The following is a 20132-nucleotide window of genomic DNA, read 5'->3' on the forward strand; positions in this document are numbered from 1 at the left end:
CTGCTGTTCACAGAAACACCCCATATGTGGCTGTAAACTACTGTACGGCCACACAGCGGGGCGTAGAGTGAAAGGTGCGCCGACTGTTTTTTTGACACCATGTCCCATTTGAAGCCCCCCTGATGCACCCCTAGAGTAGAAACTCCATAAAAGTGACCCCATCTAAGAAACTACCCCCCTCAAGGTATTCAAAACTGATTTTACAAACTTTGTTAACCCTTTAGGTGTTGCACAAGATTTAATGGAAAATAGAGACACAATTTCAAAATTTCACATTTTTGGCAGATTTTCCATTTTAATATTTTTTTTCCAGTTACAAAGCAAGGGTTAACAGCCAAACAAAACTCATTATTTATGGCCCTGATTCTGTAGTTTACAGAAACACCCCATATGTGGTCGTAAACCGCTGTACGGGCACACGGCAGGGCGCAGAAGGAAAGGAATGCCATACGGTTTTTGGAAGGCAGGTTTTGCTGGACTGTTTTTTTGACACCATGTCCCATTTGAAGCCCCCCGATGCACCCCTAGAGTAGAAACTCCAGAAAAGTGACCCCATTTTAGAAACTACGGGATAGGGTGGCAGTATTGTTGGTACTAGTTTAGGGTACATATGATTTTTGGTTGCTCTATATTACACTTTTTGTGCGGCAAGGTAACAAGAATTAGCTTTTTTGCCACAGTTTTTTTTTTTTTGTTATTTACAACATTCATCTGACAGGTTAGATCATGTGGTAATTTCATAGAGCAGGTTGTCACGGACGCGGCGATACCTAATATGTATTACATTTTTTAATTTATGTAAGTTTTACCCAATGATTTCATTTTTAAAACAAAAAAAAGTTTTAGTGTCTCCATAGTCTAAGAGTCATAGTTTTTTCAGTTTTTGGGCGATTATCTTAAGTAGGGTCTCATTTTTTGCGGGAGGAGATGACGGTTTGATTGGCACTATTTTGGGGTGCATATGACTTTTTGATCGCTTGCTATTACACTTTTTGTGATGTAAGATGACAAAAAATTGCTTTTTTTACACAGTTTTTTTTTTTTTTTTTTTTACGGTGGTCACCTGAGAGGTTAGGTCATGTGATATTTTTATAGAGTCGGTCGATACGGACGCGGCAATACCTAATATGTATACTTTTTTTTTATTTATGTAAGTTTTACACAATGATTTCATTTTTGAAACAAAAAAAATTATGTTTTAGTGTCTCCATAGTCTAAGAGCCATAGTTTTTTCAGTTTTTGGGTGATTATCTTAAGTAGGGTCTCATTTTTTGCGGGATGAGATGACGGTTTGATTGCTACAATTTTGGCGTACATGCGACTTTTTTGATCACTTTTATTACCTTTTTTTGGGAAGTAAGGTGAGCAAAATTTCAATTTCATCATAGTTTTTTATTTTTTATTTTTATGGCGTTCACCGTTCGGGTAAAGTAACATGACCGTTTTATAGATCAGGTCGTTACGGACGCGGCGATACCAAACATGTGTAGGGAATGTTATTTTTTTAATTTTTAATCAGTGATAAATATGTTTTTTGATTTTTACTTTTTTTTCACTTTTTTTCACTTTTTTTTTTACCCAGATCCACTTGGTTCTTGAAGATCCAGTGGGTCTGATGTCTGTATAATACAGTACAGTACAATATATATTGTTCTGTACTGTATTTTACTTACACTGAACAGATCTATGCTTTCAGCACAGATCTGTTCAGCACCATGGACAGCAGGACGCCTGAGAGGCGTCCTGTTGCCATGGGAACCTTCCCCGTCTGCTCAGAACTGCGCAGACGGGGAAGGGTAAGGATGGGATCTGGCGGGGGGCTGTCTGGGAGCTCTCTCCCTCTCCATCGGGGGGCTGCAAAGGCACAGCAGCCCCCCGATCGGAGAGGGAGGGAGCTCCCTCTTACTGTTAACTTTTTCCATACAGCGGTCCGTACGGACCGCTGTATGGAAAGGGTTAAACGGCTGACATCGCATCACCGATGTCAGCCGTTTATACCAGGGTGCCAGCAATGTGCTGGCACCCTGGTATACCCACTCTACACCAACGATTATTCAATGGGAGGCGGGCGGGGGATCGCGATCCCGCCTGCCGCACCGCCCGCCTCCCGCACCGCCCCCACCGCCCGCAACACCCCCCCTGCACCTCCCACCGGGCTAAAATCATTCAGAGGTGCAGGGGGGGGTGATAAAAATATATTTTCGGCACACTAAAGTTTCTGATCGCCGCGGTCAGGGACCGCAGCGATCAGAAACAGCAGAAAGCGCAACAAACCGCAGGTCTGAATTGACCTGCGGTTTGTTGCGATCGCGGACATGGGGGGGTCACGGGACCCCCCCGCGCATTTAGCCGAGGTGCCTGCTCAATGATTTGAGCAGGCACCTTGTTCCGATCACAGCCGGCCGGGCGGCAGTGATCGGAACAACACATGACGTACCGGTACGTCATGTGTCCTTAAGGACTCGGGAAACATGCCGTACCCATACGTCATGTGTCCTTAAGGGGTTAAGATCCATAACGTCTTCCATAAATCGTTACTCAAGAAGTATGTTCCACCTCTAGAACCATCACCACTGCCACCTCCTCCTGTTATTGTGGATGGTAATCTGGAGTTTCAAATAGCCAGAATTGTTGATTCTCGTCGGGTCCGCCGCTCTCTTCAGTATCTGGTGCATTGGAGGGGTTACGGTCCCGAGGAAAGAATGTGGGTTCCAGCGTCAGAGGTAAACGCCAACAGGTTAATTCAGGCTTTCCATACCTCTCATCCGGAGAGACCTGGTCCTGAGTGTCCGGAGGCCCCTCGTGAAAGGGGGGGTACTGTCACGAGGGTATCAAGAGCCACGTCTGACTCTGTTATACCCGGGGTCAGGAGGTCGCAGCGGGTGGCTGCGCGCTCTATATCTAAAGATCATGTTGTTTCTTAGTGATTGTTTTCTGTGTTTGCCTTGCTATCCTTTTTGTCTCAATCAGGGATCCGTAGCTTCTCCTCCTCAGCTGTTTCTTGTCTGCCACTCCCAACCTCCTTATATTCTCCCCTCACACTTCTCTAGTTGCCAGTTATAGAGCTTCCTGCCTGGACATCTATACTGACCCACTGGAGTTGTGAATCCTAGTTGTCGTTCCAGAGTGCTACCCTCCGGATCCCTGTTGGGCTTCTTGTTGTCTCCTGTTGTCGCCCACCTGGGATTATATGTTGAGTTTGTATTGTCTGTCCTTCCCTTGGTGTTTTCCTTTAGAGCTAGTGGTGCGGACTAGTGTTCCCACCGCCCTGTTCACTATCTAGGGCTCAGCTTAAGGAAAGCAAGGGGTTTAGGCACGTGATCGGCGTACGGGTGAGGAACCCGTCTAGGGACGTCAGGGCAGCCAGGTGCCAGCCGCTAGGTGAGTCAGGGGTCACCACCTTCCCTCTCACTTGGGCAGGGCCTTCCTTGTTCCCTCCCTCTGCGTCATGTATGTGATAGTCACGCCGACCGTGATAATTACGCCCCCTATTTATTGCTTCGGAGCCAAAGCCTGGGGTCCAGCAGTATCCAGGTAGGAGCACCATGACACAACATAAAAGGACATTTTAGGCCGCACTATACCACTCTGCTTTCCCATACCTGGGTACCACATTACTTAAAAGACCCTAGGGGGAGGCTCCTGTTGCACATATGCTTGAACTGGAGTGCCGTTGATAGTCTTATTGTCCCTGTTTGTCCGTGTTGACATCACTGTTTATTTTTACATAAAAAAAAAAAAAGGATCCTGTATCTTGAGCATCCTTAAAGGGATTCTGTCATCAGAAATGAGCCCTATAAGCTAAACATATGGCGATGTCCCTTGTAAAACACAGAATCCTAAAGTGAGTTTATCAAATGCCCCTGTGGCTCTATATTCCTAAAAAAGCGGTTTATATCACCTGTCAATCACTTCAAAATGTGTCCAAGGGGACGTCTCATGGTGAAAGGTGCCCGGCTGCAGCCATGTCGTTTAGGTGCTCAGCGCCGCCTTCTGAGCTGAAATCGCCGCCCTCCCTTTCATGCGATCCGCCTACCTCACGTCATCACTGCCTCTCTAACCACCGCTCGCTTCATCCAGATCCCGCAAGTGCGCACTAGGTATATCCTGATGCGCCCGTGCGGACTACTGGCAGCGGCCTCGTATAGCGAAGTGCGCATGCGCCGGCCGGCGCACTTTGCTCGAAACTCCACTGACTGCCCTATTACAGCCCATCCCAGCAATCCAACCTCCTACAGCCTGGTTCAAAGCTTGCGGGATCTGGATGAAGCGAGCGGTGGTTAGAGAGGCAGTGATGACGTGAGGTAGGCGGATCGCATGAAAGGGAGGGCGGCGATTTCAGCTCAAAAGGCGGCGCTGGGCACCTAAACGACATGGCTGCAGCCGGGCACCTTTCACCATGAGACGTCCCCTTGGACACATTTTGAAGTGATTGACAGGTGATATAAACCGCTTTTTTAGGAATATAGAGCCACAGGGGCATTTGATAAACTCACTTTAGGATTCTGTGTTTTACAAGGGACATCGCCATATGTTTAGCTTATAGGGCTCATTTCTGATGACAGAATCCCTTTAAGGCCTCTTTCACACAGTCAATATATGGTCAGAATTTAAATCTCTGTTTTGGACCCACTCCTGTTTTTGGTTTACAAATACTGATCAACTAATGATGCAAAATAATGACCAAATACTGACCATATTAAAGAAAGCATTCAATTCCTGCAAGTAAGACTTTTTTCCATGTTAAAAAACTGATTTCAGATGTTTATGGCCAAAACGGATGCAAATTGAGCATAAGTCCTGTTTTACATGGTTAGAATTTGGTCAGTTTTTTTAATCAGTATTTGATCTGAATTTGTAAGCCTAAAGCAGGAGAGGGTTCAAAACACAGATGCGATATAAATATTTCTATTACATTTTATCTCTGTTTTAGAACCACTCCTGTTTATGGCTTACAAATACAAATGTGAAATAGGCCCATAAAGTCCTGCATGCAGGATTTTTTCCTTGTTTAAAAAACTGATTTCAGACAGAGACATACTGTAAATGGCCAAAACGGACTCAAATTGAGCATATGGGCTCTTTCACACGAGCGTTTCTTTTGCTCCATGCGAGAGGGATTGCTTGGTCTGGACTACAGAAACAGATGGCATTATCAAGATTGATAATGCTGTGTGCTTCTGTATGACCTTTCTGTAATGGAATCATACTGACATAGAAACATAGAATGTGTCGGCAGATAAGAACCATTTGGCCCATCTAGTCTGCCCAATATACTAAATACTATGGATAGCCCCTGGCCCTATCTTATATGAAGGATGGCCTTATGCCTATCCCATGCATGCTTAAACTCCGTCACTGTATTTGCAGCTACCACTTCTGCAGGAAGGCTATTCCATGCATACACTACTCTCTCAGTAAAGTAATACTTCCTGATATTACTCTTAAACCTTTGCCCCTCTAATTTAAAACTACGTCCTCTTGTAGCAGTTTTTCTTCTTTTAAATATTCTCTCCTCTTTTACCTTGTTGATTCCCTTTATGTATTTAAAAGTTTCTATCATATCCCCTCTGTCTCGTCTTTCTTCCATAAAGGCCTCTTTCATAAAGGCGTCTTTCTTCCATAAAGGCCTCTTTCAGGCAGTCATTATTTGGTTAGTATTTTGCATCAGTGTTTGATCAGAATTTGTAAGCTAAAAGCAGGAGTGGGTTTAAAATAGATGAGAAGCAAATATTCCCTTTACATTTCATCTCAGTTTTGGACCCACTCCTGTTTTTGGCCTACAAATACTGATCAAATACTCATGCAAAATGCTAACTAAATACAGATCATATGAAAGAGGCTTAATGGATGCGCAAAATTTGTTTTTGTTTTGTAGTTTTCAGTTCTTTTGACAGATTAAAAAAATAAAAAAGATAACAGTGATGTGAATAGAGATGAGCGAATCGAAGCTGATGAGTTGGAATTCACTTAGAATTTCAGGAAAAACTTGACTCGCAATTAATGCGAATTTCCTCGCGCTTCGTGGTAGCGAATTGCAATTTTCCTAAAATGGCAGCTACACATGTGAGGGCTGAGGATATGGGGCAAGGAACTCTGGCTGCATGACAGCATGTCAATCTGGGTGATCCCGCCTTCCCAATCAGCAGCCAGACAGTCCTGTGATGTCACAGCCCTATAAATACAAAACAGATGCAGCCGACACTCTGGTATATCAGCCTCCCGGTGCTTGCGTCTGGGGTCGGCGTCCCACAAATCAATGTGGAGTAAAGGACCGGCACTCGCAATGATAATCATTGTGAGTGCCGTTCCTTTACTTCACATAGCCCTATAAATACGTCGGCCATCTTACAATCTGAAATTTTTCAGCGTTCAGAGTGCAGGGACAGACATGTGAAGGCGGTAGGGAGAGCAATTGGAAAAACGATTGTGGGAAAAAAAAGACAGAAAAACAATTTATAAGTGCAGGGAAACAATAGGGATGAATTATTTCACAGCATCTTAGTGCAGGGAGAGACGTTAGAAGGCACTAGGGACATTGCCACCTAGCTAGGAACTTACTGTCTATGGTTGGTACCAGAACCAATACCCGATCACCCAGGTTAAAGGTCCGGACCCGAGCCTGCCGATTATAGATTCTACTCTGGGCTTGCTGCGCTGCCTCCATATGCTCTCTAACCAGAGGTAAAACTGTTTTCATCCGTCCTTGCATCTGGGTGATGTACAAAACAACACTTCTGTGCGGTGGCCACGTCCATCAGACCACAAAGGTGTCTTCCGTATAGAAGTTCGAAGGGCGAGAGCCCAGTAGAGGCTTGGGGCACTTCACACTGCGAACATGAGATAGGGCAGAAGAAGTTCTCAGTCCCTCCCATCCTTAGAGACCACTCTTTTTAGCATATTTTTTAATGTGTGATTAAACCTCTCTACCAGGCTATCGCTTTGCGGATGATACACGGACGTCCGTAGCTGTTTTATGTGGAGCAACTTACAGAGTTCCCTCATGACCTTGAACATAAACGGGGTCCCTTGGTCAGTCAGAACCTCCTTAGGCATACTCACGCGAGAAAACATCTCCATTAACTCCTTAGCTATGAGTTTGGCTGATGTATGCCGCAGTGGCACCGCCTGCGGGTACCGAGTGGCATAGTCGAGGACAACCAAGATGTGTTGGTGTCCTCTTGCAGACTTCGGTACCGAAATAATGTTGCTTCTTCCCTTTTGAGTCATGTGGTGTGCCTAAAAAGAATTTTGCAAGCACAAATAGGGATGTTGCAGTATTCAGGAAAAAATTTGGAACAATCAAAAGGTTTATTTTCTCCTGTTACCCCCTTCTGAAACTGAAAAATTTGGACCTAAATTGATATTTTCTTGAAAAATGCCATGTTTTATTTTCACTTGTAATGTGCTTCTAAATCCTATGACAACTGATTTAAAATTCTGTAAAGCGCCTGTTTGTTCATAAATGCACACTCCACCCCTTAAAAAATCCTTCAAGGGTGTACTTTCTAAAATGAGGTCAATTTTTGGGGTTTTCTCCTGGAAGGTGTACCTCAGTATCTCTTCAGATAAAAGATGACACCCAAAAACCATGACTGTGAAATCTGGTCTGCTAAAACCTTCTGCTAAATCCTTATGTCGCTGCTACCCTTCTGAGCCAAAAGCTTTTAGCAAGCACATTTTAGGTGTCACTGTATTCAGGAGAAAATGGAAAACAGTGGGTGCATTTTCTCCTGTTACCACTTGTAAAACTGAAATGCATATTTTTATTTATTTTCACATGGCATGTGCTTTTAAGGCCTCATGCACACGGCCGTTGTTTTGGTCCGCATCTGAGCCGCAGTTTTGGCGGCTCGGATGCGGACCCATTCACTTCAATGGGGCCGCAAAAGATGCGGACAGCACTCCGTGTGCTGTCTGCATCCGTTGCTCTGTGTGCATGTAGCCTAAATCCTATCTTGAGAGGTGTAGTTTGCAAAATGTGGTCGCTTTTTGGGTTTTTCTACTGTAGGGGGTACCTCAGAATCTCTTAAGATGTGACATGACACCTAAAAACCATGTGTGTAAAATCTGGCCTGCTAAATGCTTATGTTGCTTCTTTTGTTCTGAGCCATGCGGTGCGCCTAAGCAGCACTTTATGGGGGTGTTGCCGTATTCAGAATATGGGAAATAAATAGTGGGTGCATGTTAGGCCAGCAGTCCGTGCCGGCGCCGCTGCCCCTAACCCAGTGCTTCTCAATTATTTTCTGTCATGCCCCCCCTAGGAAGAAGAAAACATTTTGCGCCCACCGCGCGACTGTAAATAGTATAATTTGTCTATAAAATTGTTATAAGTACACCTCTGCATAACACTGTATCCTTATTAACGTATACAGGGAGTGCAGAATTATTAGGCAAGTTGTATTTTTGAGGATTAATTTTATTATTGAACAACAACCATGTTCTCAATGAACCCAAAAAACTCATTAATATCAAAGCTGAATATTTTTGGAAGTAGTTTTTAGTTTGTTTTTAGTTTTAGCTATTTTAGGGGGATATCTGTGTGTGCAGGTGACTATTACTGTGCATAATTATTAGGCAACTTAACAAAAAACAAATATATACCCATTTCAATTATTTATTTTTACCAGTGAAACCAATATAACATCTCAACATTCACAAATATACATTTCTGACATTCAAAAACAAAACAAAAACAAATCAGTGACCAATATAGCCACCTTTCTTTGCAAGGACACTCAAAAGCCTGCCATCCATGGATTCTGTCAGTGTTTTGATCTGTTCACCATCAACATTGCGTGCAGCAGCAACCACAGCCTCCCAGACACTGTTCAGAGAGGTGTACTGTTTTCCCTCCTTGTAAATCTCACATTTGATGATGGACCACAGGTTCTCAATGGGGTTCAGATCAGGTGAACAAGGAGGCCATGTCATTAGATTTTCTTCTTTTATACCCTTTCTTGCCAGCCACGCTGTGGAGTACTTGGACGCGTGTGATGGAGCATTGTCCTGCATGAAAATTATGTTTTTCTTGAAGGATGCAGACTTCTTCCTGTACCACTGCTTGAAGAAGGTGTCTTCCAGAAAATGGCAGTAGGACTGGGAGTTGAGCTTGACTCCATCCTCAACCCAAAAAGGCCCCACAAGCTCATCTTTGATGATACCAGCCCAAACCAGTACTCCACCTCCACCTTGCTGGCGTCTGAGTCGGACTGGAGCTCTCTGCCATTTAGCAATCCAGCCACGGGCCCATCCATCTGGCCCATCAAGACTCACTCTCATTTCATCAGTCCATAAAACCTTAGAAAAATCAGTCTTGAGATATTTCTTGGCCCAGTCTTGACGTTTCAGCTTGTGTGTCTTGTTCAGTGGTGGTCGTCTTTCAGCCTTTCTTACCTTGGCCATGTCTCTGAGTATTGCACACCTTGTGCTTTTGGGCACTCCAGTGATGTTGCAGCTCTGAAATATGGCCAAACTGGTGGCAAGTGGCATCTTGGCAGCTGCACGCTTGACTTTTCTCAGTTCATGGGCAGTTATTTTGCGCCTTGGTTTTTCCACACGCTTCTTGCGACCCTGTTGACTATTTTGAATGAAACGCTTGATTGTTCGATGATCACGCTTCAGAAGCTTTGCAATTTTAAGAGTGCTGCATCCCTCTGCAAAATATCTCACTATTTTTGACTTTTCTGAGCCTGTCAAGTCCTCTTTTTGACCCATTTTGCCAAAGGAAAGGAAGTTGCCTAATAATTATGCACACCTAATATAGGGGGTTGATGTCATTAGACCACACCCCTTCTCATTACAGAGATGCACATCACCTAATATGCTTAATTGGTAGTAGGCTTTCGAGCCTATACAGCTTGGATTAAGACAACATGCATAAAGAGGATGATGTGGTCAAAATACTCATTTGCCTAATAATTCTGCACGCAGTGTAAGAGAATAAAAAAAGAAAGAAATGTGGATCGGACACACACTTATGGGGGGATCTGTGGATGACGGACACTTATGGGGGGATCTGTGGATGACGGACACTTATGGTGGGATCTGTGGATGACGGACACTTATGGGGGGGATCCACAGACCCCCACCCCATAACAGTGCCATCCACAGTGCCCCCCCAGCCCATAACAGTGCCATCCACAGACCCCCACCCCTTAACTGTGCCATCCACAGATTCCGTGTGCCCGCCGCCGTATAAAGTTATTAAACATGCCCCCCTCACTCCTAATAGTACCGTATATCTGAATTTCTTCTGTATAATGCCGGCAGGCGGGCCGGGCGGCTGGCGCGTCCCTCAGTGACGTCACTTGTCTGCGCCGCCTGTTTCATTCATAAAGCAGGCGGCGCAGGCACGTGACATCACTGAGGGACGCGCCGGCCGCCCCCGGCCTGCCTGCCGGCATTATACAGAAGAAATTCGGATATACGGTACTATTAGGAGTGAGGGGGGCATGTTTAATAACTTTTAATTCAATAATACATTTTATATTAGTATACCGGAGGGAGCGGTGGGGCGGGGCTATAGTACAGTGACCGCTCCGCCCCACCGCTATTGCCGGCCCCCAGCTCCTCCTCCCAGTCCCTCCCCCGGCCCCCGCTCCGTACATCGCGTCCAGCGCCTGCCTCTGATCAGACGGGAGATGAGCGCTTCCATAATGGAAGCGCTCATCTCCCTGCCGCATATTACACTGCGAGCTGTCGGCCGCCCGGCGCCCCTGTTGCTATGGCGCCCTGTGCGGCCACACAGCCCGCACACCCCAAAGGCCGGCCCTGAACGAGCCCCCCTTTACGGAGCCTGGCGCCCCCCCTGGGGGGCGCGCCCCACTATTTGAGAAGCACTGCCCTAACCGCAGGCACGGGCGGCAGGCTCCCTCTTTTTCCTCCTGTTGTCTTGCTGACAAACATGGGCAGCAACTTGCTTAACTCTGCTACATATGTTCCATGCCAGAGTTTCCTTCCTGCTGGAGACTTGCATTAGTGTTGAAGCTTGCATGGGTGTGTCTCTCTTCACCTAAGAGGCAACACAAACACGCCCTCTGTCTCAGCAGCCTATGGCTGGATTGCAGCAGGTATTTAAAGGCACTTCCTACTACAGGAAGTTGCCTGAGCAACCTCAGTGTCTAGCCTGTCTAGTCCCTGTGCAAAAGTGTTTATCTTGTCTGCCTTCCTGTGTACCGAATCCTGCTATTGTACTCCTGGACTTTGCTTTCTGCCACCTGCCTCTGACCTCGGACTTCGTTTATGGACTTTGCCTGTTTGCTGCCTGCTCCTGACCTCGGATCTTGTTTGCTGACTTTGCTTGATAGCCGCCTGTCCTGACCCGTACCTCCAGCCCTCGTACATCCCCTTGGTGCTTGCACCGAGCACACTGACACCCTGGTCAGCTGCCACTAACTTGTGGACTACTCTGGAGTGGCACCTGGCAGCTACCCTACAGCCCAAGCCTATCCCCACCATCAGGGGCTCTAGTGAATACCAGGTAGCTGATTAGTTACGCCCCTCCGGAGTATACCCAGTCAGTGGCGCAGTGGGTCCACACCCGCTTGCATAATAGTGCATTTTCTACTGTTACCCTTGTGAAACTTAAAAAATTGAGACAAAAGGGACATTTTATTGAAACATGTAATTATTATTATTTTTTTCATTTTCACATGGCATGTGCTTCAAAATCCTATGGCATGTGTTTTTAAAATATATGAAGCGCCTGTTTGGTAAAAAGTGCTCATTGCTTCCTTCATGGTTACCGCATTAGTGCACTCTGCAGAGTATAGGGGGTTGGCTTCCCATGAACGTCAGATATGGGCCTGGCGTGAAATGTTATTGAGCTGGTAATCTGCATCTAAACCAATGATGAGATTGCAGCGAAATCAGTGGTTGGCAGTTCTCTACTTGGCTCTCTATCGACAGTCCACCTATTAGGTGGAGGTGCACTGAGGCTTGTTCTTAATCCACTGAGATTACCTAGTGCTCATGGATTGTCGTTTTATTGTATTCAGGGTGGGTTGGAGATGGACATGCATACATTATTGCTATATGTCTTGGCGATATTACTACGGTATACTGGACTGAGGCAGATGGAGAGCATCATTTGGACACTGTCAGGGGGGTCGAAGGGTTATGTGAAGGGGGTTTCTTTGTTATGTTACTATGTCAAAATGTTAATAAAAAGACAATAAAAAAAATAATAAGTGCTCACTCCTGCTTTTAAAAAATTCCTTGCTTAATCTATAATGATGGCTCCAGGGCCTGGGTGGATCTGGCTCATGATTTATACCTGCAGAAAATACTGTCCCTTCATTGGACTTGGCGGCTGCCATCTCTGAACTCATTTATTACATTCACTACCCAACAAACCTTATCTCTTAGGCTTCATTCACACGTCCGCAATTTCGTTCCGCATTCTGCGGAACGGAATTGCGGACCCATTCATTCCTATGGGGCAGCACGATGTGCTGCCCGGACACAGAAATGCGGATCCGCACTTCTGTTCCGCAAAAAAATAGAACATGTCCTATTCTTGTCCGCAATTGCGGACAAGAACAGACATATTCTATTAGTGCAAAATGCGAAACTCACATTGCCGCTGTCCGTGTTTTGCGGATCCGCAAAACACATTGCGGACGTGTGAATGGAGCCTTATACATTCAACGCGGACGTCTGAATTCTTGGTGAAGAAGAAGGGACCCCCTACTTCCTATTACAGATTCTTCTGGGACATATGTCCGAGACCGCTGTGCTTTCATCATATATTATCTACATTTTCCCTTAAAGCCCTTTTGTCTTTACTGCCAGGTAATACCTCTTTGACTCACGTCCAGTTCGAATATGGCCAAATCCAACATTTTCCTCAGCTATCAGAAAGAACTTTGACCTTGTACGCCCTATTACACCATTTGAGCGCCTATGCCTATCTCCATAACCACATGCCATTTCTCTCATTTATAGGCCTCATACACACGACCGTTGTTTTATTCCGTGTCCGTTGTTCCGTTTTTCGTGATTTTCTGCGGACCCATTGACTTTCAATGGCTCATTTGAAAACTCGGCTAATGCACCGTTTGTCATCTGCGTCCGTGATCCGTGGTTCCAGTCCGTCAAAAAAATATAACCTGTCCTATTTTTTTCACGGAAAACGGTTCACGGACCCATTCAAGTCAATGGGACCGTGAAAAAATGCGGAGGCACACAAGATTGTCATCCGCGTCCGTTTTTTTCCTATCATTTGCATGGCAAACTTGACTTAGACTTTTTTTTACTTTCCTTCATGTCTGGTGATCCTCCAAAAATAAAGGAAGACACACGGAAACAAAAACGGAAACGGAACCCCATTTTGCGGAACGGAACACAACAACGGTCGTGTGCAGGAGGCCATAAGCTACTGTGAGAGAAAAGAGATTCATTTCTTCCATCAATTTGTAGGGCATGCGGTCAAAATGCTTCTTTCTCTCTCATAAGGCCTCTTTTGCGACTAAAGCAAAACAGACTTGCTACAAAATAGTCTCCCGTTGATAGAGTAGCTACTCTTCTCTCTCCAATTTTTTAAACATCATACTTAGAGTAATTAAAGAGATTACTGGGGGCCATATTCCTCAAAAACCTAAAACAGTCCAAATCTTTATGTTTGACATGTCTATTTCTACCTTCAAAAAATCTCTTACTAGTCACCTACTACAGGCAGCTAAAATAGTCACTCTGTCAATGGCGCTCAACTATTCCCCTCATATTAGAATTAGAGTGTTTTGCTTCTGCTTCTTTATTCTTTTCCTTTTCTAACCTTATTTCATTCTTTTATCTGCATTATCTACCCTATTCTTTATTTCCTCATCGATTATGTACTTCTTTCTTTTCTTAAGTACTTTCTGTATTGCACTATAGTAAAATACAGTAAAACTTTTGCATGAGAAAAAAAATTCCTTGTAGGGAAAAGTGTCCAAAATGGTGTCACTTTTAGGGGTTTTCTAGTGTAGAGGGTACCTGTATCTCTTCAAATGTGATATACCTTGTATGTGAAACATGTCCTACTTAATCCTTATATTGCTTCTTCCCTTCTCAACCCTGCAGTGTGACAAAGCAGCACTTTGCAAGCACATATGGGCGCGTTGACGTATTCAGGAGAAAATGGGGAACAAATAGTGGGTCCGTTTTCTTCTGTTACCCCTCATGAAACTGAATTTTAACCTAAAGTGATATTTTCTTAGTAAAATGTGATTTATTTATTTTTTCACTTGCCAGGTGCTTCTAAATTCTATGACAGCTCTTTCAAAATTCTGGGAAGTACTGCTCATTCCAGTACTTAAAAAATTCCTTGAGGGGTGTAGTTTCTAAAATGGCCTCACTTCTTCAGGTTTTCCACTGTAAGGACTACTTCAGGATCTCTTCATATGTAATAAGACACCTAAAAAGCATGTCTGTGAAATCTGGCCTACTAAATCCTTATGTCGCTTCTTCACTTCAAAACCCTGCAGTGTGCCTAAATAGCACTTTGAAAGCACATATGGGGGTGTTGCCGTATTCAGGAGAAAATGGGGAACAAATAGTGGGTGCATTTTCTCCTGCTCCCGATTATGAAACTGAAAAAATTAAGCCTAAAGTGACATCTTCATGTAAAATATGTAACTTTTAATTTTCACATGCCATGTGCTTATAAGTCCTATGGTAAGTGTTTTTAAAATATATGAAGCGTCTGTTTGGCTAGAAGTGCTCATGCCCCCCTTTAAAAGATCACTTCTGAATCGCTTCAGTTGTGACACCTAAAAATCATGTCTGTGAAATCTGGCCTGCTAAATCCTAATGTCGCTTCTTCACTTTAAAAAGCACATATGGGAGTGTTGCCGTATTCAGGAGAAATTGGCAAACAAATAGTGGGTGCATTTTCTCCTGTTACCCCTTGTGAAACTGAAATATTTGAGCCTAAAGTTACATTTTCTTGTAAAATGTGTAATTTTTCATTCTCACATGCCATGTGCTTCTAAATCTTATTGGCGGTGTTTTTTTTTTTTTTTAAATGTATGAAGTTCCTGTTGGGTTAAAAGTGCTCATTCCTTCCTTTAAAAATATCTCTAGTTTCCAAAATGGGCTCACTTCTTGGTGTTTTCTACCATAGGGGATACCCCAGTATCTCTTCAAATGTGATATTACATCTAAAAACCTGTGAAGCCTGGCCTGCTAAATCTTTAAGTGGGAAACAAATAGTGGGAGCATTTTCTCCTGTTACCCCTTGTGAAACTGAAAAATGTGGGCCTAATGAAACATTTTCTTGTAAAAAGTTTTTATAGTTTTTACATGGCATCTGATTCGAAATCCTATGACAAGTTGTCTAAATTCCGTGAAGCGCCTGTTTAGACAAAAGTGCTCATTCCACCCTTTAAAAAATTCCTTGAGGGGCGTAGTTTCTTAATATGGTCACTTCTTGAGGTTTTCCATTGTAAGAAGTACCGGTACTTCAGAATCTCTTCAGATGTTCTAAGACACCCACAAACCATGTCTGTGAAATCTGGCCAGCTAAATCCCTGTATCACTTCTTCACTTTTGGACCATGTGGTCTGCCTAAACAGCACTTAGCAAGCATATATGAAGTGTCACCATATTCAAGAGAAAATGGGGAACAAAGAGTGGGTGCATTTTCTCCTGTTAACCTTTGTGAAATTGAAAAATATGGGCCTAAAGTGAAATTTTCTAGTAAAATGTGTAATTTTACCCATTTTGTCATGCCATGTGCTTATGAATCCTATGACAATTGTTTCTAAATTCTGTGAAGCATCTGTTTGGACAAAAGTGCTCATTCCACCATTAAATATCCTTGAAGAGTGTGGTTTCATAGATGAGAGTGACTTAATTGGGTTTTCAACTGTAGGAGGTACTTCTGAATCTCTTCAGTTGTGACATGACACCTAAAAATCATTTCTGTAAAATACGGTGTTGCTGTATTCAGGAGAAAATGGGAAACATATAGTGGATGCATTTTATCCTGCTACCCCTTGTGAAACTGAACATTAAAACCTAACGTGACGTGTCATTTCTCTTATTCACTTAATTGAATTGCCTGTTTAGGGAAAAGTGCTCATTCCACCCCTTTAAAAAATTCCTTGAAGAGTGTAATTCCAAAAATGGGGTCCCTTCCTGGGGTTTCTGTATTCAGGAGAAAACTAGGAACAAATAGTGGGTGTATTTTCTCCTGTTACCCCTTGTGACTGAAAATTTTGGCCCACAGTTTTTTTTTTTTCATTGAACGTTTAACTGCAGCCCAGCTGTCCCACACCTCAAACACAGGCTCAGGAAAAAGAAAAGACAAGATTCTTGGTCCTACAATAGTGGCGGCCAACTTGATTTTGGGCAGTTTAGCTTCATATGACGCACTGACTACCTCCTAGCCAAATCCGGCAAAACGTATGCCAACTGATCGCATTAGGCCTCTTTCACACTTGCGTTGTCCGGATCCGGCGTGTACTCCACTTGCCGGAATTACACTCCGGATCCGGAAAAACGCAAGTGTACTGAAAGCATTTGAAGACGGAACCAAATGCGTCTTCCAAATGCTTTCAGTGTTACTATGGCACCCAGGACGCTATTAAAGTCCTGGTTGCCGTAGTAGGAGCGGGGAGCGGTATACCTTACAGTCCGTGCGGCTCCCGGGCGCTCTGAATGACATCAGAGAGCCCCATGCGCATGGATGACGTGATCCATGCGCTTGGGGCGCCCTGACGTCACTCTGGAGCGCCCTGGGAGCCGCACGGACGGTAAGTATACTGCTCCCCCGCTCCCCCGCTACACTTTACCATGGCTGCAGGACTTTAGCGTCCGGCAGCCATGGTAACCATTCAGAAAAAGCTAATGTCGGCTCCGGCAATGCGCTGAAACGACGTTTAGCTATAGACCGGATCCTGATCAATTGCCTTTCAATGGGCATTAATTCCGGATCCGGCCTTGCGGCAAGTGTTCCGGATTTTTGGCCGGAGCAAAAGCGCAGCATGCTGCGGTATTTTCTCCGGCCAAAAACGTTCCGTCCGGAACTGAAGACATCCTGATGCATCCTGAACGGATTTTCTCTCCATTCAGAATGCATTAGGATAATCCTGATCAGGATTCATCCGGCATAGAGCCCGACGACGGAACACTATGCCGGAAGAACAAGAACGCAAGTGTGAAAGAGCCCTTAGTAAGACTGATCTGGATCCTGATCAGTCAGAAAAATACATTGAAATGCCGGATGCGTCTTCCCGGTGTCATCTGGCAAAACGGATCCGGCATTCCGGTATTTTGAACTAATACATTCCTATGGAAAAAAATTGCATTTAGGCAAGTATTTAGTTTTTTTCGCCGGAGATAAAACCGTAGCATGCTACGGTTTTCTCTTTTGCCTGATCATTCAAAATGACTGAACTGAAGACATCCTGATGCATCCTGAACTGATTACTCTCCATTCAGAATGCATGGGGATATGCCTGATCAGTTCTTTTCCGGTATAGAGCCCTTTTGACAGAACTCTATGCCAGAAAAGAAAAATGCTAATGTGAAAGTAGCCTAAGCAGTCAATGAAAATCAATGTTTCAGGCACATCCTTGCTGAGCAGCTGCCGCCCGAGTTCGCTCCACAGCAGAGGAGGAGTGTAGTTCTCCCTTTCCTCCTCATTGCCGCCACATATCCGTTCCATAACAGAGAAGACAGGAGAGAGGTTATCCGTCTCCTCTGCACTGCCGCACCGCATCTGCTCCATACTTGAAGAGGAGGAGAGAAGTTCTTCTGCACAGCCGCCCTGCATCTAGCGCTGATTGGTGGAGGGGCTGGCGGGAACGGCTGCTCAGCTGCCTCCACCAATCAGCTTACTCTCTCCTTCCCACCCTGCTACCAGTGCCTCTGACAGGAACATGAAGAAGCGAGAGACTGTTAATGTACACCGGCACCCCACCACCATGAACGACAGTTCTCGTCCATAGGAATGCACCTACGTGTTCCAGTAGATGGGTGTATTCTTAAGGATGAGAGGAGTTATAATCACATTTAATATAAACAGACCAGTTAGAGAACAGCCCCTGGACAATGTTTCTATTAAAGGGGTTCTGCACTTTCATTTAACTGATGATCTATCCTCTGGATAGATCATCAGCTTCTGATCGGTGGGGGTCCGACACCCGGGACCCCCGCCGATCAGCTGTTTGAGAAGGCAGCGGTGCTCCAGCAGCACCGCGGCTTTCTCACTGTTTACCGCCGGCCCACTGACGTCACGACTAGTATCAACTAGCGTGGGCGGGGCTAAGCTCTGTTCACTTGGCGGTAAACAGTGAGAAGGCCGCGGCCCTGCTGGAGCGCCGCTGCCTTCTCAAACAGCGGATCAGCGGGGGTCCCGGGTGTCGGACCGCCGCCGATCAGATGCTGATGATCTATCCAGAGGATAGATCATCAGTTAAATGAAAGTGCAGAACCCCTTTAAATGTCACTATAACCCCCTCATCCTTAGGAATACACAGATTTACTGCAGTACATACAGTACAGACCAAAAGTTTGGACACACCTTCTCATTCAAAGAGTTTTCTTTATTTTCATGACTATGAAGGCATCAAAACTATGAATTAACACATGTGGAATTATATACATAACAAACAAGTGTGAAACAACTGGAAATATGTCATATTCTAGGTTCTTCAAAGTAGCCACCTTTTGCTTTGATTACTGCTTTGCACACTCTTGGCATTCTCTTGATGAGCTTCAAGAGGTAGTCCCCTGAAATGGTCTTCCAACAGTCTTGAAGGAGTTCCCAGAGATGCTTAGCACTTGTTGGCCCTTTTGCCTTCACTCTGCGGTCCAGCTCACCCCAAACCATCTCGATTGGGTTCAGGTCCGGTGACTGTGGAGGCCAGGTCATCTGGCGCAGCACCCCATCACTCTCCTTCATGGTCAAATAGCCCTTACTTTCAAAGTTTTCCCAATTTTTCGGCTGACTGACTGACCTTCATTTCTTAAAGTAATGATGGCCACTCGTTTTTCTTTTCTTAGCTGCTTTTTTCTTGCCATAATACAAATTCTAACAGTCTATTCAGTAGGACTATCAGCTGTGTATCCACCTGACTTCTCCTCAACGCCACTGATGGTCCCAACCCCATTTATAAGGAAATAAATCCCACTTATTAAACCTGACAGGGCACACCTGTGAAGTGAAAACCATTTCAGGGGACTACCTCTTGAAGCTCATCAAGAGAATGCCAAGAGTGTGCAAAGCAGTAATCAAAGCAAAAGGTGGCTACTTTGAAGAACCTAGAAATATGACATATTTTCAGTTGTTTCACACTTGTTTGTTATGTATATAATTCCACATGTGTTAATTCATAGTTTTGATGCCTTCAGTGTGAATCTACAATTTTCATAGTCATGAAAATAAAGAAAACTCTTTGAATGAGAAGGTGTGTCCAAACTTTTGGTCTGTACTGTAGGTTCATTCCTATGGATGAGGGGGTTATAGTTACATTTAATATAAAACACAGATCAATTGATGTATAGTACTCAGACAGTGTTTATATTAAAAGTGACCATAACACCGCCCGTGCTTAAAGCGAACCTGTCACTGGGATTTGATGTATAGAGCTGAGGACATGGGTGAAGGAGCCCAGCACCGCCCCGCATCCTAAGAATCTCCTCCTTGCTCCCTGATGTCAGAAAGCCAGAGAGCCGTAATCTCGCAATGCGCGAGCTAGCGCATGCGCAGTGTTGTCATAGTGTTCCTTCCCTGTGCTGGCATCAGCCTCAGGGAAGGAACTGCGCATGCGCTAGCTCGGCGCATTGTAAGATTACGGCGCTCTGGCTTTCTGACGTCCGGGAGCAAGGAGGAGATTCTGAGGATGCGGAGCGGTGCTGGGCTCCTTCACGCTGGACTCATCTCACGTACAGGACACATTTAAGAGTAATTTGCATATGGATCAAATCGGTTTTTTACACAGTAAAAGCACACAGAGCTATGGGGACCCAAAATATTACCCAAAATCTTTTTTTTTTTTTTTTTTATTATCACAAAAATTTCAGAAATACATACATTTACATCAGCCTAATTTAAAAGTTATCATCCTATTAATTTCTTTATAAACAAATGAAAACTGAATAAGACATCTAATCATTCTGGTAATTATATAGGTTACTTCAAA

General features: G+C 44.5%; 1 long non-coding RNA gene across 1 annotated transcript; it reads right to left on the reverse strand.

Annotated features, from left to right (window-relative positions):
• Positions 1–4072: 4072 nt before the first annotated feature.
• Positions 4073–19761, reverse strand: LOC121001685. The gene is made up of 3 exons (XR_005779110.1): positions 19751–19761; positions 6546–6549; positions 4073–4229 (listed from the first exon to the last, which is right to left on the reverse strand). It is a non-coding gene; the product is annotated as an uncharacterized LOC121001685 (long non-coding RNA).
• Between the last annotated feature and the right edge of the window lie 371 nt (positions 19762–20132).

This window comes from Bufo bufo, chromosome 5 (assembly GCF_905171765.1).
Source record: "Bufo bufo chromosome 5, aBufBuf1.1, whole genome shotgun sequence".
NCBI lineage: Eukaryota > Metazoa > Chordata > Amphibia > Anura > Bufonidae > Bufo > Bufo bufo.